Source organism: Ipomoea nil, unplaced genomic scaffold (assembly GCF_001879475.1).
Source record: "Ipomoea nil cultivar Tokyo-kokei standard unplaced genomic scaffold, Asagao_1.1 scaffold3314, whole genome shotgun sequence".
NCBI lineage: Eukaryota > Viridiplantae > Streptophyta > Magnoliopsida > Solanales > Convolvulaceae > Ipomoea > Ipomoea nil.
In genome coordinates, this window is record NW_017619742.1 from 4,318,176 (window position 1) to 4,344,718 (window position 26,543).

The 26,543-nt window shown below is 38.6% G+C and overlaps 1 pseudogene; it reads right to left on the reverse strand.

The window, feature by feature from the left end:
* Nucleotides 1–19,235: 19,235 nt before the first annotated feature.
* On the reverse strand, nt 19,236–24,959 carry LOC109169436 (annotated as a pseudogene).
* Nucleotides 24,960–26,543: the final 1,584 nt, after the last annotated feature.

Consider the following 26,543-nt stretch of genomic DNA (forward strand, 5'->3'; position numbering starts at 1 on the left):
ATTTTGGGCAGAAGCAATTAACACGGCGTGCTATACTCAAAATCGCAGTCTAATCCACAAGTCTTATAACAAAACACCATATGAATTATGGAAAGGGAGAAAACCCAATCTCACCTACTTTCATACATTTGGTTGTAAATGTTTTGTACTTGTTAATGGAAAGTCTCAATTAAAGACTTTTGACGAGCGAGCGGACAAAGGAATATTCTTGGGATATTCATCCACCAGCAAGGCGTATAGAATATTCAACAAATCAACCATGCTGGTAGAAGAATCGATTCACGTTGTGTTTGATGAAAATCACGACAAAAATGGCAAAGAAGGTGAAGGTAATCGTGATTCAATTATTTCTAACGATATGTTGGAAGATAATGTGTTGCAGGAAGTAGAAGAATCAAGTGATTTGGGTACTCACCAAATTGAGGCAATATCCTATGTGACACCCGAAATATCACGGACACCTACAACCGAAATTGCACCCAGAATTCAAGAAGAAGGAACTCCAGCAGATGAACCCGAAGATGCACCCGTCAACAATTCACAACAAGTGGAATCACAACAAGTATTCCAACAAGAAGGAAACTCTGAGAATCCAACAAGTTTCCAACCAAATAGAAAATGGCTAAGAAGTCACACACATGACTTAGTCATTGGAAATCCAAGTGACGGAGTAAAGACGCGATCATCTACTAGGAATCAACAACAAGATGCAATGTTCTCATGCTTTCTATCACAACTGGAGCCAAAGGAAATTGACGAAGCATTAGCCGATCCAAGTTGGATAGATGCCATGCAAGAGGAATTAGATCAATTCAAGCGCAATGACGTATGGAAACTTGTTCCAAGACCAACGCACCAAAATGTAATCGGTACCAAATGGGTCTTTAGGAACAAAGCGAACGAAGATGGCGTGATTGTTAGGAATAAAGCAAGATTAGTCGCAAAGGGGTATTCACAAGAAGAAGGCATTGATTTTGATGAGACATTCGCCCCTGTCGCACGACTCGAAGCAATCCGGATATTCCTAGCATACGCAGCGCACAAGAATTTCATCGTATATCAAATGGACGTAAAGAGCGCATTTCTTAATGGCTTGCTTGAAGAAGAAGTTTACGTCGAACAACCACCCGGTTTTGAGGTAAAAGACGTTGGTGATCAAGTCTACAAATTAAAGAAGGCATTGTATGGGTTAAAGCAAGCTCCGCGAGCTTGGTACGACACCTTGTCAATGTTCTTAATTAGTTGTGGATTCACCAAAGAACAGATTCGAGATGAGTATGATGGGAGAATTAAATTACTTTTTGGGACTGCAAGTCAAGCAACTTGAAGAAGGAATTTTCATAAATCAAGCCAAGTATACAAGGGATCTTATCAAGAAGTTTGGCATAGATGGAAAATCCTCAGTCAAAATTCCCATGAGTACATCTCAAAAATTGGATAAAGAAGATGAAGGAAAAGACGTCGATCAAACGATGTATCGAGGGATGATTGGATCGTTGCTATATCTAACCGCGAGCAGACCAGACATATCTTACTCAGTTGGAGTATGCGCGAGATTTCAATCAAAGCCTAAAGAGAGTCATCTAATTGCAACAAAGAAGATAATTCGTTACCTGAAGGGAACAATCAACGTGGGATTATGGTATCCCAAAGAAGGAGATTTTACACTAACTGGTTATTCAGATGCAGATTTTGCAGGGTGTAAAATAGACCGAAAAAGTACCTCAGGAACATGCCAGTTCTTAGGGGGAAGATTGGTCTCTTGGTTCAGCAAGAAACAAAACTCCATAGCTACGAGCACTGCCGAGGCCGAATATATTGCAGCTGGGAGTTGTTGTGCACAAATTTTGTGGATGAAGCAACAATTGCTGGATTATGGAATTAAATGCGAAAATGTTAGTATTTTATGTGATAATACTAGCGCAATTGCAATAACGCAAAATCCAGTGCTCCACTCGCGAACCAAACACATCGACATCCGACATCACTTCATACGAGACCACGTTGAAAAGAAAGATTTGAAGATCGATCATGTTCCCACAGAAAATCAAATTGCCGACATTCTCACAAAACCGTTGTGTGAATCTCGTTTTGCAACTCTAAGGCACGAAATGGGAATGATCGAAATGAGCTAAGTTTTTCGAAATTTCTTTTAAATTCGAAAAATGTGTGTACGTAATTTGCATAAAATTGCATGAAATTTGCTACCTATGTGCTCTATGTGATTTAATTTAATTAATGTGTTACAATTTATTTGTGTACATGTTAGTAATTTTATCTTACGAACTTAGGTACGTAGAAATTGGTTATTTGTTTTTAATTGCTAAAAGAGTTAGGGGGAATGCTTCATGATAGTAAGGGATTATATGACTTAGGGGGAATGATCTGATGATAAAAAGTTAATAACAGTGCATGCAAATTGAGTTGTCAGACTGAATGGTCATCAGCTTTAATTTTAATTTTCACCTGCTTATAAGTCAATCTGATGAAATTTCTTAGAAATGTATCTAGCATCATTTTTGATCTTATCTGTTTAAATTGATTTTATTGGACAATCAATTTTAATTCTCAGATTTATCAGATGTCGAAATTAAATTGTTAGCATGAACAGATTTATTGCACTAACAATTTTGTGTCGAAGAAATTTTTTTTGCTCCATGAACATCTACAGGTGGCAGCGAATTAAAGCTTAATTTTTGGCGCTATGTACCCACAAATGGAGTATTAAAATCTGAGTTGGCAAATTTAAATCAGTGAAAGTTCGAAGTTGCCCTCAATTATTCTACAATCTCTTTCTATCCACTAAAGGGCAAAATGGTAATTTTGCTAGGCATTTATTTTGCCTCCAAGAGACAAAGAAGAAAGAAGTTCATCTTCTTCCTCCCTCTCTCACCGCCGGCGCATGCAAGAAGAAAGAAGAAGCTCAATTATCTCTCAATCCATACACACCCATCCCAAAATTCCTACAAAAATCTCTTCTACACACAAATACCCATTACCCACCCTCACCATTGTCCTTGAAACCTCTCACAACCAAAAACCCATTTCCTTCTACCCATCCTTTTCGGACTGCCGAAACCCCACCCGAAAATCCATCTCAAAATTATTCCCTAATTTTTGTTCTATCAAGATGGAAGGAGCTCAAAACCCAATTGGAGCAGAAGGATCGAGGAAACTCACTCGGGTGATTCGAGGGATGATCATGGACCTTGAGGACTACAACAAGTTCATCCAAAACCAAGACTTGGGGGTAAAAATCTTAACCTCTCTTGAAAGTAGTGGGTTATTGAAATTTTGCTCTTTCAAGTATGATGGTTTCTATTTGAATGAAGTAGTAGAATTTTATAGACACGCATTTGTCGAACATGGTGTTATAAATTCTACTATTGGAGGTGTTGTGATAAAAATTGAGTTAGATGATGTGAGAACTCATTTTGGAATGGAGGAAAAATTGTTGAAAGTGGAAGATCACGGTTTTGATTTAAATGATTTTTGGAGTGAAATTAGACACGACACCGCACAAGTCGAGACGTGTACTAATGGCTATAAGGTTATGTTGAAGCACGAATATGGAATGCTACTTGATATAGTGCATAAAACTATTGAGTGCAAATATTCTAGTAGGAATTATTTTACTAAGAAAAATTTGCCTTTGATGCATGCCATTGTGAATGTTGTTGCCGTAGATTGGGGACGGTTTATATATGGCCGAATGGTTGATCAAATTGGGCTAGCAAAACCATTGGTGAATGGATGGTTTCCTAATGATATTGGGTATGGTTTTGTTGTTGGGGAATTGTTGAAGTTGAAAGGTGTTGCCCTATCCAAGCCAAAACCAATTCAAAACCAAAATTACCTTTTTCGAACCCCAATCCCGGTTGATCCTTCCCTAGCCAATATCCGAAAACGAAAACCGGCAAATGCATCAACCCATTCCTTAGCCAAAAAGCCTCCTTCTAACCGAGCTACTAGTCACGGGGAATCCAATACCCATGGAAGAAGTAGTGATGATGCTTGTAGCCACCAAATTGTCACCATACCCGCACCCGCAACCCACACCCCAAACCCGAATGAAGAGGTGGTTTTACCAAGTAAAGTTGGGAGTGTAGATGACATTCCAACTTATGGGGCAAGTAGTGAGTTGATGAAAGAGTATGACCGTGTGAGAGTTTGGAGAAATTGGAGGTTAAGTGATCATAAATCGGTTGCTACAACAATAGGACCGGATACTCTAGAATTGGAGGAGTTTGCTTTACAATGGATTGGAACAAGAAATCTTGCTACCGCGACTAGGCTTTCGGTGATTAATGAATGCTTTATTAAGAAAGTTGCTATTAGTCGGGGCAAGGAAGTTGCTCAAGAAGTTCCCGAAAATGCCGTTGAGACAATAGATGGATTTGCTCGTGATGATATTGCCCGAGCATTAGTCATTTCAAGAGAAGAAGTACACGGCACACATGAGGAAGCATCACATTTGAAGGAGACCGAAGGTGGAAGCTTGCAAGAATTGGACCCATTTCCTTCGAATATTGGGGATGACAACCTTAGTTTTGATGCTATTTCACCTCACACGGCTACGGATGTAACAAATTCCATAAATGAAAATTTAGGTGATGTTGGTGGTAGTGAAGGCCGAATGGTGGATCAAGGGAATGAGCTACAAATTGAAATCTCACCATTACCACTTAGCCGTGCCGAGCCAATTATTCTTGCAACTACCGAGCCAATGGAGTCAACTTTAGGTGAACCCTTGTGTCTTGAAAGTGCACCGTACGTGGAACAATCGGAATCCTCAATGCCGAGACAACCACGACAAGAATCACACAAGGAGGTACATTCTACTCCCATTGATATTAATGCTTTGAAAGAAAACATTATTGGGGATGTACGAAAAGAAATTCAAGAGTTGAGAAGAGATATTTTTCAAGAGTTTGAGAAAGTTCAAAATCAATTTGGTAGTGTTGAGACCAAATTGGATGACTTTCACAAGGAAGCATATGCTAAGGCCGAATCCTTGTTACTTGGACAAGGATCAATTCAAGGTAATATGGCCGAAATGTCTAAAGGGCAAGAAGCAAGAAATAGAGAGGTCTTGAAAATGTTCCTTGACTTGGGAAAGAAAGGAACGGAAGGTGAATCAAGGCTAAGATTAGTAGAGACCCAATTGAAATCTCTACTACATCAAGTTGGCGTGATCAATGATCTATTGGTTGGAGTCCAAGCAAGGCAAGACAAAGCTTCGGCGAGTTTTCAAAGTTATGTTGATGCTGCCGAAAAGGGGGAAAGAGCTAGAGGAGCCCCAAGCCATTTGGTGAACCATCTAATTGGACCGTCAACACAACGTCCATTAGTTGAATTGGTTCGACCCCCAAGTGCACCGAGAGGAGTCACACCCACGCCGAGAGGAGCTCAAGGCCGAGGGAAAAGGAGATTCATGGATTATTTGGTGACCGCTCAAAGTACGGACTTTCCAAGCCGAATAGAAGGCCAAAGATCTTCACCATCAAGATCTATTTATGAAGAAAATAGATTGAAGCTTGTACAAGAGTTGGAATCATTCTTTGGATACTCAAGCAACCAAATGGTAGATGGAAGATCATTTGAAGAATGTGTTGCGTGGTATCAAGCCAGAGTGTTGCGGGGAGAAAATATTCAAGAAGCATATGGAAATTATGTTACCGAACAAGTCACCGCACCATACCAACTTGAAGAAAGAGAAGGACAAGACTTGAAGAAGTTGAGAGCACACGTGAATGCCTTAATTGGCAAGAGGTAAAATTTTGAAACCTCAATTTTTTGGTGTACATAATAGCTAGCTCATTCGAATTATACTTGTGGTACAAAGTATGAAAATTGCTAGCATATGGTTTATCTCCTTATTCTTATTTTAGTTTGTTTATTTAATTGCTTGGAAGTCACAAGATTTTAAATTGGACTTAGTAATTGCATGTGAGGCGTATAATTGAGAAAATAAAATTGAAAGGGGGAAGAAAAATTAAAAGATAAAAATCAATACGCAACCCCGCGTTATAGTCTCAATATACGTTTAGGACCGTCCAAAATTAAAATCTCTAGGTCTTAAATGTGTTAAACCCGTCAAATGGCTAGTCGCAATAAAATTGGACAAAAAGATTATTTTTCAAAAATTTGACATAGCCAAATGACTTGGGTATAAGTTTCGGCATCATCAAAAAGGGGGAAATTGTTAGGAATATATTGTATAAGTTTTGATGAGCCAAATGTATTTTGTAGACCCCAATTTTATTTTATTTGAGTCAATTCTGGTTCACAAAGTATAGTGCACCACTGCCATGAAGCCTACATGAAGTCTACGAAAAAGCAGTTTTTAAAGAAGAATAAATGAAAGCGGGATCATAGCTTAACAGATTTATGAAGCACCAAGTTACCAAAGGTTGAGATGGACAAGATGGTAGAAGACTTGTTGAAGCATGCTTAATGCGAGATGATCCACAGTTCGATTCTCACTAGAAGCAATTTTGGTGTAAAGATGAATTGCTATCGTGAAGTAGCAATATAAGGAGATGATGTCATCATGATAGTAATATCAGGTTATACTATCATGAAAGAACAATTTTTATCGTGATAGTTGAGAATTATCGGGTGATGACGTCACGACTATCGGGTAATGACATCACAATGTGATAAAGCTAGTGGAGAACACGTGGAGGTGATAAGTCAAAAGAATTTATGTCTTGGATTGTATCAATTGGATACCCAGCCGAGATGGAAGAAGCCTTACCTACAAAGCAAAAGATTCATGGATCAATTCTCACTTGAAGCAGTTTTGTGAAAACACAGTATTGGTCCATGATATATAAAGGAATATAATATCTGGTCCATGGTACTAGGTGGAATATAAAGGAACGTGATACAAAGATCATGGAACCTGATATATGAAGTCCATGAAGCAAGGTGGAACCTGATATAAGGTCCATAATACAAGGTGGGATATGATAGCTAGATGAAACATGATGTACATGGCCCATGATACAAGGTGGAACATGATAGCTAACATGATATATATGGTCCATAATACAAGGTGGAACATGATATACTATTGGGATATGACTTCATCAAAAGGAGCTATGACATCATAATAAAATTAGAAAGAAACATTATTTTGAAGCTCTGTTTCTACAGAAGAAGTCGAAGGAGAAGAAGAAGCTGATACACGAAGGAGATCTTTTTAATACTCAAGCAAGAATCAGCAGATAAATTATTTGATCAACTTGGCACATCAGATCAATAATTCAACAAAAGTCATGCCAGAGAAATTCAAATTTGGAGGCTACCCATACCAAAGAAAAAGCTTTGTCAGATTAAAGAGGAGCAACGGCAAATTTATTTAAATCTTCTGACAGACGGCGAAATGATTTTTGCAGACCAAGTTGGCAAAATTATTTGATCAACTACAATTCAAATTGGACGATCAAGATCGAAAGTTGATCAACGGGCAAATAGCTTTCATCTGCTATAAATTGCCCAAGCAGACTTGAAGACAACAAGCACTTGAATACGGCTGAAAAACAAAGAGAAAAGCAAGCAATATTCAAATCAGCCAAGAAGCAATATATTGAGCTATACACGATTAAATTCAAGTCTGAGTGAGAGAAATCTTTATATTTCATTGTAAATCTTCTACTGAGTGTAGAAAAGGGGTAGAGTAACTAGGGAGAGTGAAAAACCCAGTTGGAGTGTAGCTTTGTGCGTAGCACTCGGTTGTGACGGGCAGAGTAACAAGGGGAGCTTGTGAAAACCCGGTGAGAGCGTAGCTTTGTGCGTAGTTCTCGTGGTGTAGGAGTACAGCTTGGTGCGAAGTACTCGGGAAGGCGGAGTAACAAGAGGAGCTTGCGAAAAACCTTGGTGGAGTGTAGCTTTGTGCGAAGCACTCGGAGAAGTGTCGTTGGGCACTTATTCACTATTGTATCTGGGTGATCGAAGAATAGTGAATTTCCTCCTTGAAGTGAAAAAGGAGAAGAGTGGACTAGGAGGATTACACCACCTCTGAACCACTATAAATCTCTCTCTCATTTACATACTGCTCACATATATTTCGTGCATGCATATATTATTTGTGAACTAACCCGTTACGGTTTATTGCGTATCTTTATCTGTCTGGGTTTGATAGTTCCCTCGTTTGCATGCAAGTAAAATTTTATATACATCATCCTACATCTATATCAAGTGTTTCTAACGTGATGCATGTATAGAATCTCTCTTGAGCACGACACAATTTAAAGCATAACACTTTGCCGTTACAATTCCGCTGTGCACACTCTAAGTTGTTATACTTGTTTATGCTTGTTACTTAGAGTTGAAGTTACAAAGTGTTATTTGCAGAAGAAGTTTAAAAAGTTAGAGAAGTCTATTCACCCCCCGCCCCCCCCCCCCCCTCTAGACTTCTCACCACCCTTTCGGGACCAACATATGAACTTAACTGATATTATTGATGTAAAACAATCAGCTTTATATAGCATACAAGGGAGAGAAGATAGTGAGTAGTTAGCAGGTTGTTGTAGTCTAACAATGCTACACAAAAGGAATGCAACTAGAACTAATCATATACAAAATATGTCAGCCACAGATATCCTTAACATGCCCCCGCAAGATGGAGGAGCCATCGGAGACTCCAATCTTAGAACGCAACCAAAGAAACAGCGAACGGCCCAACGGCTTTGTAAGAAAATCAGCAAGCTGAGACGACGAAGAAATATGTCGAAGCACCAACGAACCATTAGCAACCAAGTCCCGAACAAAGAAATAGTCGAGCGCGAGGTTCTTCGTGCGTGAATGGAACACTGGATTCTTACACACATACGTAGCGCTGAGGTTGTCACATAGTAGAACCGGAGGCCCCAACAGCTGCAGTCGAAGCTCATGCAACAGATTCTTAACCCACAAAACTTCTGCAGCAGCATTCGCCAAGGCTCGATATTCGGCTTCTGTAGACGAGCGCGAAACTGATTTTTGACGAGTGGATTTCCAAGAGACAAGATTGGTCCCAAGATACAATAGATAAGCGGTAGTGGACCGCCCACTGGCAGTGCAGCCACCCCAATCAGCATCCGTATACACACTTAGTGAGAGAGGCTGCCTGGCACGGAGGTACAACCCATGGTACACCGTACCCTTCTGGTAGCGTAACAACCGTTTCGCAGCTTGCCAGTGCACCTCCGTAGGCATATGCATGAACTGTGAGAGTCGGTTAACGGCATAGGACACATCGGGTCTAGTGATGACCAGGTACTGCAACAAGCCAAGAAGACGCCGGTACTGAGTTACATCCACCGTAGCAGTACCGGATTGCGCATGGAGTAACTTGTCTGATGTTGCAAGTGGTGTTGAAACAACTTTTGTACCATCTATCTCAAAACGAACCAGTATGTCTGTGATATATTGACTCTGAGACAGGAACATGCCAGTGGGTGTTGAAACAACCTCAACACCTAGAAAATGATGCAAGGTACCAAGGTCCTTAAGGGCAAAGCGAGGTACCAGAGTTTCAACAAATTGATCAAGTCATTCAACATTGTTTCCTGTTAGTATAATATCATCGACATACACCAGGAAATAAACAATAATATCATTAGCAGAATAAACAAACAAAGACGCATCTGCCTGTGACTTCAAAAACCCACAACGCAACAAGAACTGGGAAAGTTCCAAGTACCAAGCCCTGGGAGCCTGTTTAAGACCATATAAGGCTTCGGTCAGTTTGCATACATGAGCTAGAAAGGACGGATCAACAAACCCGGGAGGCTGCTCCATAAAAACCTCCTCATGCAATGTTCCATTAAGGAACGCATTATTGATATCTAGCTGGCGCAGACCCCAGCTATTACTCAAAGCAATGGTCAGAACGATACGGACCGTGACCGGTTTCATAACCGGGCTATATGTCTCAAAATAATCCCAGCCAGCAGTCTGCAAGAATCCCTTAGCGACAAGCCGCGCTTTAAAACGATCAATCGACCCATCCGATTTGCGCTTAACACGGAAGACCCATTTGCAGCCCATCGGAACAGCCGCTCCGCGGGGAACCAGTTGCCACGTGTTGTTACGCTGCAGCGCTACAAACTCCTCATCCATTGCTTTCCTCCACCGAGCATCTTTAAGAGCCTGGGCGACGGTAGAAGGTTCTACTTGATTTAAGATCACTTTCAGGTGGTCGGAAATTCCATAATTTCCAGTAGAGATATATAATTTTAATAGGAAAAATTGTAATTTACGCCCCTCCATAATTCTGAATTATTAGTGGTATAAATGTTGCCCCTCAATTTTCAAAACAGTATGTATATTGCTCCTCTCATACGGTATGGGAGGGATAATATATGTACCATTTTAAAAATTGAGGGGCAACATTTACACTACTGAGAGGCATTATATGTACCATTTTGAAAATTGAGAAGTAACATTTACACCACTAATAATTTAGGAGCGACATTGATAATTGGCATAATATGGAAGGATCGGACGTATAAATTACAAATTTTCCATTTTAATACCATATATTAGAAATAAATTCCATAAATAACAATTTTAATTTAATACTATATGTTTGAAATAATTGGTTATAGATTTTGATGATGCTAGTTAACTGATTGTATAAGTATATAGAACCCTCAAAATTTCAACTCTTGAACTCATTTGAAAATTCCTTATATGCTGCAACTTTTGCTCTCTTCCGAAAGAAATTAAACCATGTAAGGATGCAAGCGCATCCAGAAGGAAGCTATTCAAAAGGAAGCTGGTTAGAAGGAAGTCAATTAAAAGAAGAGCACAATAAGGATTAAGCAAATTCCGAAAGAAATAGAGTTCCTATAACTTTTGGTCACATCTCAACACTTATCAAAGCTCAAATGACTATTTCTTCGTGACAAATGGAATGAATCAACCAGGGCCGGTCCTATCATTCTTTAGGTCCCGAGCATAACAAAAAAAATGGGCCCTGACGGTAATAATGTTACCGGTAATAATAATATTATAATAACGCTATGTGAGAGAGTAACAATGCTATAAGGGAATACGGTAGTTGTATTGCTTTTGTCTCAGTATAGAAAGTACAATGTCCCCTGCTCAGCTGAGGGAAGTTCTATTTATGCTAGGTCCTAACGGTAACAATATGAAGAGTCATGAATGAGGCGTTGAGGCTTTAACTCTCTCTCATCAAAGGTGGCATTAATGGTGGCTTCAAAGACAATAAAGGTGACACCTGTTGGAATTCCTAATCGTTGGAGTTCTGCCCGTTGAGTTCCCATGTGATGCTGAGTCAATGCCCATTTGTGATCCGGGTCGGGTTCCAGCCCTATTATCCTGTCACCAGTCCTCCCTACTCCTGAGGCAACGGATGTGTTTGAGTTGACTTGGGAGTAAAGCTGAATTTGCTTGATATCGTGCAGAATCCCGATTGATCCCGAGTATGTGATTTTATTTTCCAAATCACACATGATTTTTTTTTTTTTTTATGCTGGCCGAGACGGACTGCGGCTTAGGCAGGCCGAGGTGCGTGCCTCCGGCCGAGGCGTCGCCTCAACCGAGCGTGGCCGAGGCTTCGCCTCGACTGATCGTGGCCGAGGGGTCGCCTTGACCGATCGTGGCCGAGGCGTCGCCTCGACCGACCGTGGCCGAGGCGTGCACCTCGACTGATCGTGGCCGAGGCGTGCGCTTCGGCTGATCGCGGCGAGGCGTAGCCTCGACCGATCGTGTTTCTTTTTTTTTTTTCTTTTTTTTTTTTTTGCCGAGACGGACTTCGGCGTTGGCCGAGGCGGGCCCCTCGACTGATCGTGGCCGAGGCGTCGCCTCGACCAATCGTGGCCGAGGCGTGCGCCTCGGCTGACCGTGGCCGAGGCGTCGCCTCGACCGACCGTGGCCAAGGCGTTGCCTCGACCGATCGTGGCCGAGGCGTTGCCTCGACCGACCGTGGCCGAGGCGTCGCCTCGACCGATCGTGGCCGAGGCGTGGCCTCGACCGATCGTGGCCAAGGCGTGTGCTTCGGCTAATCGCGACCGAGGCGTAGCCTCGTCCGATCGTTTTTTTTTTTTTTTTTGTTTTCCGGGGCCGAGGCGTGACCTCGGAGGCGCGAGGCCGAGGCGTGACCTCGGCCACTTGGCTGAGGCGCGGCCTCGACCCGGAGGCCGAGGCACTTGGCTGAGGTGCGCCCTTAGCCTTTTTTTTTTTTTTTTTTTTTTTTTTTGCCGAGACGGACTTCGGCGTTGGCCGAGGCGGGCCCCTCGACTTATCGTGACCGAGGCGTCGCCTCGACCAATCGTGGCCGAGGCGTGCGCCTCGGCTGACCGTGGCCGAGGCGTCGCCTCGACCGACCGTGGCCGAGGCGTCGCCTCGACCGACCATGGCCGAGGCGTCGCCTCGACCGACCGTGGCCGAGGCGTGCGCCTTGGCTGACCATGGCCGAGGCGTCGCCTCGACCGATCGTGGCCGAGGCGTGGCCTCGACCGATCGTGGCCAAGGTGTGCGTTTCGGCTGATCGCGACTGAGGCGTAACCTCATCCGATCGTTTTTTTTTTTTTTTTTTTTTTTTTTTTTTTTTTTTTTTTTTTTTTTTTTCGGGGCCGAGTTATGCGCCTCGGCCACTTGGCTGAGGCGCGCCCTTAGCCATTTTTTTTTTTTTTTTTGAAACAACATGGGCGGACCACAAGCACGAGATATTATTCCAATATATTTCAGAATGCAAAGCGGGCGGACCGCGATTTCCGAACACCAGTTCCAAACGACTACTAGAGTATTAAGGAAAATACTTAATCAAATGTTCCTAGCTCCATACCCGATCGATCATCCTTACAGATGGTGTGGACTTATAGATCATTTCTGCCAATCTTTTTGCATGCTTCAATGTAACAACTGCGGGCCACTCGCTGGTCTCCTCTGACGACCCCTATCCCGGTCGGAGTGGGGAACTTTATACACAAGTGTTCCACCGACACTATGGCCTTGAGGTTCTCCAGTTTCGGTCTCCCCAATATGATGTTGTGCGCGCAAGTGAGTCTTACCACGATGAATTCCAAGTCAAGTTTGCGAATGTTAGGGCTCGTGCCTATCTCCACTGGTAAGACCACTGACCCCTCCGTCTCCACTGAATCACCCGTAAATCCAGAGAGTGGGGTACGTACTTCTTTGAGCTGGTTCCTAAGTATCCCTAACTTGGTGAAGGCGTCGTAATACATCACATTGACTGAGCTTCCCGTGTCGACTAAGATGCGGCGGATAATGACATCATTGACGTCCATCTCAATTACCAGGGCATCACGATGGGGTAACGGGCCCTCTGGGAGGTCATCATTAGAGAAGGTGATGGCCTCCTGTCTCTGTTTCTTTTCTCTGGGAAGACTCGCCACTTCTCCCACGTATAGCCGCCGGCTCCACTTCTTTCTTTCCGCGGGCGTGTCGCCCCCTGCAGGTCCACCATAGATAAAGTGTATGGTGTGCTTCTTTTGTCGTCTGGGCGCCACCTCGGTTTCTCTCTCGCTATCACTCTGCTAAGATATTTGGTCGTGGTCTCTTTTTTTGGCGTTTGAGGTGGACGGCTCGGTGCCATCCTCATTCCTCCAGACATTTTTTGGTGGATTGTGTTGCGGCTGTTGCTGCTGCTTGGATCGCTTGACGAAATGTCGGAAGTAGCCCTGCTGGATGAGGTCTTCTATTTGTCTCTTCAAAACGTGACACTCATCCGTATCGTGTCCGGCATGCCTATGAAACCTGCAGTACTTTGTTTGGTCTGCCTTTGGGGAGACCTTCATGCACTCCTCGGGGAATTCTACCATTCCCATCTCCTCAGCTTGCTTTAGAATGACACTGACGGGATGGGTAAGAGGAGTCAAATTACGCAAGGGGACCAGGCGAGGCCGTTCGTGGTCTCGGCCTTTCCCTGCGGTCGGGTGGTTCAAGAGTGGTGCCTGGCTGGGCGGACCAGCTTTCCCAGGCTTCCCATCTTTCCTACCATCCTCTTCGTCCTTCTTCTTCTTGTCGACGTCCTCTGCTTCGGCATAGCGGCTAGCCGTCCTCATCAGATCTTCGTAAGAGCGGGGGTGGTGAGCGTTCAGCTGCTTGTGGAAATACCCTGATCTTAAGGCATGGATAAATATCGGGATCGCCGCCTTGGAGTCGAAGTCGTAGACATTATTGACTTCCTTTTTCCATTTGATCAGGAAGTCTTTGAGGCTCTCGCCTCTATCTTGCTTCACTACACAGAGGTGAGAGAAAGGTTTCTTGCGATGTATGCTACCGGAGAAGTATGTTAGGAAGCTCTTGGATAACTCCCCAAAGTTTTGGATCGACCCATCTGGGATGGTGTTGAACCAGTCTTGGGCCGCTCCATCCAGTGTGGACAAGAACGCTCGGCACATGATGGCGTCCCCTGCCCCGATCATTACCATAGCAGCCTTGTACCTCGTCATGTGGACACGTGGGTCAGTGGCCCCCGTGTACTCCTTGATGGCGGGCAACCTAAAGTCCCTCGGCAAAGGTACGTCCATGATGCTAGGGGAGAATGGTGCTGCCATCCGTACCTCAGGTTCCGGCGACTGCTCCCGTGCCTCCACCCTTCTTGCTAACTCCTCGATTCTTCTCTGCAGCCTCTCGACTAGGGCCGACTCGTCAGGGTGCCGACGCAGGGCCGGCTGACGCTCCTCCATGTGTCGGCGTGGAGCTAGTTCATCGACGCGCTGTCTATCTGAGTGTCGACGCGGAGCGGGTTCCTCGACGTTCCGTCCATCCAAGTGTCGGTGTGGGACCCGCTCATCAGCGCGTCGCTTTTCCGCCGAGTGCCGACGCAGAGCCGGCTCATCGACGCGTCGCTCCTCCAAGTGTCGACGTAGGGCCGACTCATCAACGTGTCGGCGTGGGGTCGGCTCCCGAGACTCGCCCACCTCCTTTGTGGGTGATCTCTCGGCTTGTCTGTTCTCGTGTTGGCGAGGGCCTCTGGTAGAGGACCCCTCGGCCCGTGATCCTAATCTTTGTCGCACGGGCGCCCTCTGTCCCAATCGTTCTGGCGCAAATTGGGAAGGGCCTGGTTGTCGTCTGGCCGGTCCACTTCTTTGGGCCTCTACCCCTATTTGCTGGGGCCGCGGCGTGGGCACTTGGCCTTGCAGTCCCACCGCCACCTGATTTAGCGCCGCCGTCACTGCTTGCTGAATGATATCGGCGGTCGCCTGGAGGTTCACGGCTTGGTTCACCCCCCTATTGTTGAGTCGGTCTCGAAGGTCCCCGGGCCTCCCATTCACGGCTTGGTTTACCCCTCCATTGTTGAGTTGGTCTCGAAGGTCCCCGGGCCTCCCGTTGTTGAGCTGTTCTCGGAGGTCCCCTCCGCGATTGTTGGTGAGTTGGTCCCGGAGGTCACCTGAGGCATTGCCATTGTTCACGTTGCGAGAACCGTGGGAGCTGCGGGACGCCATTCTTTCAGGCTTGCCGTTGAAAGAGAAAAAGAGTAGTGTTGTAGCCTGCTTGAGTATTGGACTCAGGCTCTCAATGAAAGCACCAATGACGGTAATAATGTTACCGGTAATAATAATATTATAATAACGCTATATGAGAGAGTAATAATGCTATAAGGGAATACGGTAGTTGTATTGCTTTTGTCTCAGTATAGAAAGTACAATGTCCCCTGCTCAGCTGAGGGAAGTTCTATTTATGCTAGGTCCTAACGGTAACAATATGAAGAGTCATGAATGAGGCGTTGAGGCTTTAACTCTCTCTCATCAAAGGTGGCATCAATGGTGGCTTCAAAGACAATAAAGGTGACACCTGTTGGAATTCCTAATCGTTGGAGTTCTGCCCGTTGAGTTCCCATGTGATACTGAGTCAATGCCCATTTGTGATCCGGGTCGGGTGCCAGCCCTATTATCCTGTCAGGCCCTATACAAAATTAATATATATTTTTATAATTTAAATTTAAATTAAATAAGGAAGAAATACTAATGCCAAATAACTTAAATAAGATTCACAAATTTTTAGCAATTTTACATACACATGAAAACAATTATAGATGCATTCCTAAAACCACAATAATCAATCACCCGCATTGGTATTTTCATAAATAAATAATATAGTTTATAAAAATGAATAAATAATTTAAAACCAAATGAGCTTATAGACAATCACATTATTATTATTATTATTATTATTATTATTATTATTATTATTATTATTATTATTATTATTATTATTATTATTATTATTATTATTATAATAAAGTAATTGACAAGCATCTTGTGCTTAGATGGCACCCGGGCTGAACTCCCATATAGAAGGTTGTGAGTTTGAGCCTTAGAGGAGGCGTTATTGGCTCTTTGTGCTTTAGTAGGTTGAGAAAGTAGCTATGAATAGATACTACAGGTTATACCCCTGGTTTTTGTCCATTTTTTCCGTTAATTTTTTTTTGTACCTTGGGCTATAAAAGTTGTACTACATAATATTTTGGACAAAAAATATCTCTGCCGTTATAACTTCTGTTATCTTTCCACATTATTATTACCATGTACATGCATACACAATATTTTTTCTTACATCATTCAATGGTAAGTTTGAATTCATTTAGGTTTTAATTAAAATGTTATCATAGTTATATTAAGTAATTTATCATTTCTATAATTCTTACCTCAATAATATTAATAGAGTTAATACCCAAAATCGTCCTCGACTATAGTGATTTTTCTCAATTTCGTCCTAAACGACTTTGGTGACCTAATATCGTCCCAGACTTTTGTGTTTCGCTCAATTTAGTCCTCCATTTGTTATTCCGTCAAATTGATGTTAAATTAAGGGACAATTCAATAATGTCAATATTGATCTCTCTTTACTTTCAACTTGTGAAGTGCGAAATTCCTCTTTCTTGTACGAATTACACCCAGATTTACTCCCGGACCTGCAAATCAAATTTTATATTCGCAGTTTTAGGAGTAATTCTGGAGTAATTCGTAAAACAAAAAGGGATTTCGCAGTTCACATGTCTATGAGTAAAGAGATGCCAATATTAAAATTACTGAATTGTCTATTTATTTAACACCAAATGGACAGAATAACAAATGAGGGACTAAATTGAGCAAAAACACAAAAATCTGGAACTAAATTGAGCGAAACACAAAAGTCTGGGACGATATTAGGTCACCAAAGTCGTTTAGGACGAAATTGAGAAAAACCACTATAGTCGAGGACGATTTTGGGTATTAACTCAATAATATTAATATGAATTATACAATTATATATATAGATATATATACATACATACATATATATATATATATATATATATATATATATATATATATATATATATATATATATATATATATATATATATATATATACACACACACACACACACACACACACACTATTATTTTAAAAAAAATAATATAACTAAGATTTTAATATTTAATTTTAATATTGGGCATATATTTTTTGCGTATCGCGCATATAAAATACTAGTCATATTTATAAATATTATTTTTAGTTAGATCACTTTCAAGTTTTTCTAGATTAATTTGAATACGATGACGCACAATAAAACTTCTAACCTACATTGATTAGATAATTCATACAACAATTAAATTATCTTTTAAACTTTCAAAAAAAAAAATTATCTTTTAAAATATTTTTCATAACTAAATCACAAAAATATATTACATATACATAACTCATTATAAATTTCACAAAACAACAAATATTCTAAATATAAGTAGTAAATTCCTCGAATAGAAATAGATTTAAAATTTGATATGTATTACAAATCAGTCTATATTATAAATCTCACTATAATTATAGAAAGATAACAAAATCACAAAGTTACAAATTAAATTTAGAAACATACAAATTAGAAATAGAAATAAATAAATTGTAGGAAAGTGTTATGTAAAATGATATATAAGGGGATTTGATCCCTTGACCATGAGCATAAAAACTATAAGTCCAACCAACTCAACCAACTCAAATTTTAGTATAGTAAAATTCTTAAATTCATATAATAAATAGTAGAGGGGAAATTTTTATGTAAAATTACACATGGGGATTCGATCCCTCAACCATGCGGATTATTAAAATGCTAAGTCTTACCAACTCAACCAACTCAAAAACCTTTACCATAAATGTATATTAAATAATTATATCCATTTCTAATAGTATATATTAGAGTAATAGTATAGGGTAGGGGCCCCTTCCAAGCATGGGGCCCTGGGCAAGGGCCCAGCCTGCCCTTGCCCAGGGCCGGGCCTGGAATCAACCCGGGACAAGTTTGTACAAAGAAGGTGTAGTGTTTGGAGATTCAAAAGCATAAAAGAGTTGTTAAGGACTTTGATAGCAGAAAATGAGGATAGTAGCAATTTTTGAATGATTACCACTTGCTTGAGTGACAACGGGAATATTTATTTTTCAAATCTACACTCAACCTCCTTCATTTATAAAATGAGGATCCTGAGCTTAAAACAACAAGCAAAACATACCAAGTTACGAAGAATACAAGAGAGAAAATTTTCAAGCAAAATCAAGCGTTTTAAGCTAAATGGATAATCTAGATTCTAAAACTCCTAGCCCAAACCCAAAAACATGACATGTCTTTCTTGAAAAAAGTGTTTTAAAGATCAACTAGCAAGCGGACTTTGTGGCTGACCTTTGGCAATGTTTGATCAAACAATGAAAACTAGGTGGACCAGGAGCTTGTGACTTATTTCAAGGACTGTCATTAGAGAAAACAAGTAGCATTGAGTTGCAAAAGATCGACTTCAATCACTTGTATTTGAGTTGAAATAAACTCCCTTCTTAGATTAAAAGGTAAAAAGAAGAGTATAAAATAATTATTCCGAACCACTATAAATTAAATTTCTCTGTTATTACTTGCTTTCATATTATTGTTTATCTATTGATCCATACTATACTCACATACTTCACAGAATCAATCCTAACAAAACAAAGCTACAAACAAGACTTGATGAATTAAGAATTTCGCTAGAAAAACTCATAATTTTCTTTAATGTTTTTAAAAGTCTACTCAACCCCTTCCCAAAGACTTTTACTTGCTCATGACCAACACCTACCCCATGGGTTCATTCAATTATGTTTAAGACTAACTTACTTAGCTTTCAAACTTCTTTTCAATAATAATATTAAAGAATCAAATATTGTTTTGAAATATGTTCTATATAAAACTACAATAATTAAGGAATACCATGTCACTTAGGCATTGGAAGGTGAAAGGCTTGGCCTTTAATTTATATCACGATTGGAATCTTCACATTGTGTATAGTGTCACTCCAAATTACAGACCCAGATAAACGCCTTGTAGGGTCTTTTGGATATCTTCTTGACAAAGTAACGTTAAAAGATTTCTTCTCATTCTTGTTTTTGAACAATAAAATATTGGGAGAAACCTCAATAGATAGACCCTTTGGCGCTTGGATTTGCGCCTTGTAAATTGCCGAACCGTCCCCAACATTGATAGCAGTACGATGATATACACCATCGAAGTTGGTAGTGTTAATATTTAGTCGGACATCATGATTAATGGTAGGGTAATTGAGTCCATCTTTTCCGGTTGCTGGTGAAATTGTTGAGCAGTCGTTGGTTTTGTTACCCATTATTTGAATTAATGTAGAACCATTGTATCCAACCTTGCAGAGAAAACTTATGTAGGCAGCTTCATCGATGTCAAAAACAAGGCCAGGATTCAACGCTGCTGTCGGATCAACCATTCCAGCTCCGTATGCATATTCTGCATCACTGTCCTTCACTCCTAGGGGTTTTGCTGAAACCGATACATACATACATGTAAGATAGATAATGTTACAACATGCATAAACCTGAACACATTAATTATTCAAAAAAAAGTTAGAAATAGTAGTTATTATATATATGTAGACAACTTGGGATGCATGGCATCAAAGCTAAGTTGCTAACCTGTAGTCATCAAAGCTGACTTGATCATAGCAGGTGACCAGTCAGGATGGAAAGACTTAACATAGGCAGCAACAGCAGAAACATGAGGACAAGACATGGATGTTCGAGATAAAACATTGTAGTCTGAGGTTCTTGTATCATCTATATCTCGACTTATAGAAGTTAAAGGTGAAAATGCAACCAATATGTTCAACCCTGGTGCTGATATATCAGGCTATATATATATATAGAGTAAGATGTGTGAGATAGATGGGATCGAGTATATATAAAATTCGTGATCGATAAATAGAGAATCAAAATAAAGAATTTAAAAAATTCTGACCTTTAAGAGGTTAGGGACTATATATTGGCGTCCTCTAGATGAAAAAGAGGCCACGAATGACTGTTCAATATTGACAACTTTTGTTGGGTGAATCACGGCCGTTGGTTGCCTGCATGGATATTTCAATGTGTACGTAATGCTATATAATATATTAAATTATAAGTGCTATATATATATATATATATATATATTTTTTTTTAAACTTACGTTGTCAAGTTGATATATTTGGCAATTTTATCATGAAATTCTGTAAAATTGACAACTGTAGCAGGCATTCTATAGGGAAATGCAACATCCAAAAAATAATCACTTGAAAAGATAATTCCTTTAGCTCCGCTGCCCTGTATATTCTGATCTTGTCGAATATTTGCCATGCAATACAAAATCTTGTCCTTCACTTTAGTTTGGTTAACTGGACCGAGGTCACAATTCCTGTATGAACATAATATTGAATTCCTCCCATCTATAAATTAATGTGGTTGAAAAGTGAAAATTATAATAAATAATACGGAGTATAATTGTTTTAAAAACAATTTATGTAATTTATATAATAAAAATAAATAAATTTAGACATCTCAGTAAAGTAAATAATTAAAACATAATGGCTTGTCACCTTAAAAAAAAAAAGGTTAAATGTAGAATTTCTTACATGCTTAAATCTGCTTGTGTTCCATTTATAAGTGGAAATGGACCGCTGTTAACTAAGTTGATAGAAATTCCCTTTCACACAACTATCAGAGATGGAATTGATTAGTTAAAAGAGTTAAATTCACGGTAAGTCCATTGTTTTTTGTGGTAATTTCAAATTTAGTCTCAGACTAATGTTTTTGTCATTTAACATTCCAGACTATTATTTTTGGGACATTTTTAGTCCTTCTTATGACTTTTCTTATCTTCAGTAAGAACATTTGTGTCTCTTCATATTTTGCTTTTGTTATTTTTTTTATTTCAACAGATTTAATTAGTTTGGAACTTTACTAAAAACAATTGAAAAATATAGTTACTAAAAATCAAAGGTTATCTAAAGTACTAAACCAATTTAAAAGGTTGAAATTGAAAAAATAACAAATAAAAAATATGAAACAACAAAAATTCCCTCACTAAAAATATGAAAATTCATGAGAAGGACTAAAAGTGTTCCGAAAATAATAGCTTGAATGTTAAATTGAAAAAATGATAGTCTGAGACTAAATTTAGAATTGCCACCAAAGATAAAGGACCTCTAGTGGAATTAACTCAATTAAAAATATAATTATCTTATAATAAAGTAATGAGGGAGGGGAGGGGGCTTACAGAGAATATTTGTTCATCACCCAATTGAAGTTGAGTCTCCAGGTGTCGGTCGGTGGAAGCAGCGGCAACGGTGAGGATCCAAGGAGCCACATTTTGAACAGTCGTCCACAGGCCATTATTCCCAGCGGAGCAAGAAGCGGCGATCATTATTGTAGGATGTGGCGATCGCGCCTAGGGACACCGATAATATATCCACTCCGTCAGCAATGGCGGCGTCAAACGCTGCGAGGATGTCCTCGTCCTTACACAGGTCTCCGTTGCACGCCTTGTACATAGCTATACGCGCCGCCGGCACTCCGCCGCGGGCTGTTCCGTTGAGGAGGCCGTAGAGGCTTGCGCCTTGGTGTAGTGAACCGGCGACGATTGAAGAGGTGTGCGTGCCGTGGCCATCGAAGTCGGCGGGGGAAGTGCTCTTGTTATTGGGCGCCAATAACTTTGCTGCGTATGTATATGCATGCATGTCACCATATAAATAAATATAATGCCATTACACACAAATTAGGGTATAACTTTCATTCACACTTATTATGGTTATATTAATATATATATATATATATATATATATATATATATATATAATGATCTACAATATATACATATATACTTGTTGCATCCGGTGAAATTTAATCTCTTTTGGCATTTACCCTTCCATTTAGCAGGTGGGGGTCCTATGCCATTGTCATTGAAGCTTGGTGACTCAACCCAAATTCCTACCAACATCAAATATATCCAAACAATTAGCTAGCTATACATGGAAATCAAATTAAATGATTTTATTCACTAATTTTTGTAGTTATTAATATGAATAATAAAAAAAATTTACCTGAATCAATGAGACCTATAATAATATCACTTTCTACTTTCAAATTCCTCTTTACATTTGTTGGCATTCCTAAGAAATTCCAAAAATGTGTAGTATGAAGTTTTCGATTAACACTTGGAAATACGGACACAACTCCAGCTTTTTCTGCAATTTTAAAAATGATATTAAAAATTTTGATAACCTCATACAAATAAAAATAAGACAAATATAAAGTAAAGGAGTACTAAAAATTCTTCAAACCAGATAATATCTTAGCTTCATGAGGCAGCAACTTTGCTGCCAATGCGTTAAAGCTTCTTCCATAGGTATGTATCTTTGACTGCCGTGCTATACTTTCACTGGGATGTGAATCAAACAAATGGAGATTAGAAGAAAATAATGAATTTCTACTACAGTACTACTATTTATATGTGCATTGCACAAAATTAAGTATCCAAAATTGGGTAAAAACTTTTGTAAGACCGTCTCATGCATCCTTGTTTGTGAGACAAGTTGGGTTAGGATGAATAATACTAATAAAAATAAAGTTTTTATTACTTATATGAGAAAATGTAATATGTTTGAAAAATATATATAAAAGTATTACATTTTATCAAAAGTATTGTACTTTTCCTTACTTATTATATAAAGGAAACATTAATATTACAATTTTTAGTATAAGTATTACATGTTCATATTGACCCAACCCAACCCATCAAATAGACGAGGATCCATGAGATGGAGTGTTATGTTGTGGATACGTGTTCACTATGCGCATAGTGAACACGGGAGTAGATTCATAATTTCTACGCTGTAGATTCATAATTTCTATACCGTAAATTCATAATATAGTTATGTGATTTGTGAATACAGAGTTCAACAATTGAGAATATGAACATCGATTCATAATTTATACTATACACGGGGTATATTCATAATTTTCTATACTGTAGATTCATAATTTCTTTACTGTAAATTCATAATTTATATACTGTAGATTCATAATATCTGTATTGCGAAGACGAAATAATGCGATTGCGAAGAGAAAGACGCCGTTAACAACAAATGAAAAATAAAATTATGAATTTACAGCATATAAATTATGGATCTACACCTGTGTTCACTATGCGCATGGTGAACACGTATCCACCTCGTAATATGCCCCGTGAGATGGTCTCAAATATGTGTAACCTCCAAAATTGATGCTTAATGTGAAAATTATGATTATACTACAATAAATATATAACACGAATCAAATAATCTAATTATATTAAAATAATTAAATATTAACTTAATTTTTATGTTTATATTAAGAATATTATGTGTGTGTACATTATCTATATATCTATATATATTTCTAATAACCATATACGGTGTATTTGTTTTGGTAAATATGAAAATAATAATCCATATATATATATAGTAAAAAAATATTCAGTTTAATATTTTTTTTTTTTTTGAAAGTTACTGGCTCTATTACATTGTAGTATCTGTTCATATACTTTCTCAACCTACTGAAACACAAAGAACCAATAACGCCTCCACTGAGGCTCGAACTTATAATCTTCCAAATGGAAGTCCAACCCGGATACCATTGGACCACATAGTCCTGGTATATATTCAGTTTAATATAATATTTAATAAATTAAAGAAATTATTTTGGCAAGTAATGTATTAAAGTAAATACAATTACATAAATTCAATTACCAGGACTATGTGGTCCAATGGTATCCGGGTTGGACTTCCATTTGGAAGATTATAAGTTCGAGCCTCAGTGGAGGCGTTATTGGTTCGTTGTGTTTCAGTAGGTTGAGAAAGTATATGAACAGATACTACAATGTAATAGAGCCAGTAACTTTCAAAAAAAAAAAAAAACATAAATTCAATTAGTATTTCTTAATTAACTAACATAATTTTTTCCCTTCAAAAAAAAAAAAAAGCATAATACTTAACAGTATAAGGATATTTTTAACATTAAAGTACAATAATATTAACATTCTTCCAAAAGGCTGAACCCCAACCCTAAACAATAATATTAACATCATTTAACGGTATAAGGATATTTTTAACATTAAAGTACAATATAATAATATTAACATCATGTACAACTTTACAAGCACAAAAAACACAAATATAATTTAAGAATAATATAGCTCTCATTGATTCATATAAGTAATATAATAGTTAGATTAGATAATAGAAATGGATAATTCAGAATATTACTCTCCAATTGCTTGGGACAGAATGTTGTCATGAACAGCCGACAATGAAATTTTAGATCCTCCCGACGGCAATGCTCCCATATACACAATGTATGTCTATCACAATTCACAAATAGTCACAATGTAAAGATAAACAATGAGCGATCAAGGTGATAAGAAATTTTAATTTCAGACTAATTTATGCGTTAAAAAAATAAATTCTAAACTACTATATACATTTTCGTGCGATCGGTAATCGACTAATCTTGTGCTTTTCTTAGCAGCAATTAAAATTTCAAGAAGAAAGATAAAAATAAATATGTTATACCTTCCTTTCACCGTCTCCTGACGCATTACACAATGCAAAAACTAGGCACAACTTGAAGAACATAAAGAAAATGGAGGTATTGGGGTTACCCATTTTTTCGTAGTAATAATTCTAAAAAGTGATGGAATTAAGTCAATAAATAAATGAAATGGAATGAAATGCATATGAACTTAGTATCTTGCGATTTCATACTATAAATGATTTATATGAATTAAGCAAGACAATAAATGGTGTCATATATACCCTATAAAATTAATTCTATATATGCAAGTCTGTTGAAAGTGAATCTAGACATATAATCATATAAAATTAATTATATATATATTTTTTAGTAACGAGTGAAACTCGCATGTATGTACTACTTGAGGGTGTGCATGTGAATCCCGCTTTGTGAACCTAGTCGACAAAGGACAACCAGAATGAAGTAAACTAGTCGAGATTGTTCATAATTGACCGGTTCAAAACAATAAAGTCAATACACTGCTCCCGCTAGAAGTCAAACTTGTAACATTAGCTTGTGGTTACTAAGTCAAGACACTCCTACAAAAATCACCTACAACGTCAGACATAAAACGTTGATTTTTTACAAAATCGACTTCAAAATATTAAATAAATTTATTATTTTATTAAAAAGGGTTTTAATGTTGGTTTTTCGTAAAAACCGATGTTATAACTCATTTAAAAAAAAAAAGTTAACAAAATATACGACGTCGATCGGTTATAACCGATGTTGTACTGTATATCTATTTTTTTCTATTTTAAATTAACGTTATGACGTTGGTTCTTCGACGAACTGACGTCGTAATGTTTTTTTTTTTTAAAAAAAATTAATATATATATACGATGTAGGTTTAGGTATTACCGACGTCGTATAGTATTCGTATTTTTTAAATTCAGGATACGATGTCGGTTCATCCACGAACCTCCTCTTCTTCTTTCTAACAACCACTCCTTCTTCTCCTCCACATTCTTCAATTCCCAACTACCTCCACGCCACCACTATATCACACTGCCTCTTCTTTTCATTTTCTTCATTCGTCGCCGTCCGCTCTTTCTCTCACTGCTAGCCGCGTCCGGCCGCTCTCCCACTCGCTGCAGCCGCACCGCCACCACCACCTTGTATTTATATATTTTTTAAATATTGTGTTAATTTTTTATTTTTATGAGTTACAAATCATTTTTAATATATTTTGAATTATTTGTTTATATATTCTGAATTTTAAGAATTATTGAATATTTTAGGCACTATAAATTAATATATTTCGAATTTTAAGAATTATTGTATATTTTAATTTAGGCATTATAGATTAATATGTTTTGAATACTATTGTGTATTTTAGGAATTATTTTTATTATATTTCTAATTATTGTTAATTTATTTCAAATTTTAGGAATTAATGTTAATATAGTTTGAAATATAGGGATAAAGTACAAATAAGCCACTGAACTATTTGGGAAAAAATCATTGAATTCAAGTAACCCCCAAATAAGCCATTGAACCCGAAAAAAAGAGCAAATAAGCCATTGACCTCAAAAAAAAAAGTGCAATTAACATTTTGAACAGGTTAACTTTAGATTTTTGCTGACTAGATAACCAAATGTTTATTTTATTTGCGATTTTTTTTTTATTATAATCAACTTACATAGTAATATATTTTAAAGTAATTATAATCAAAA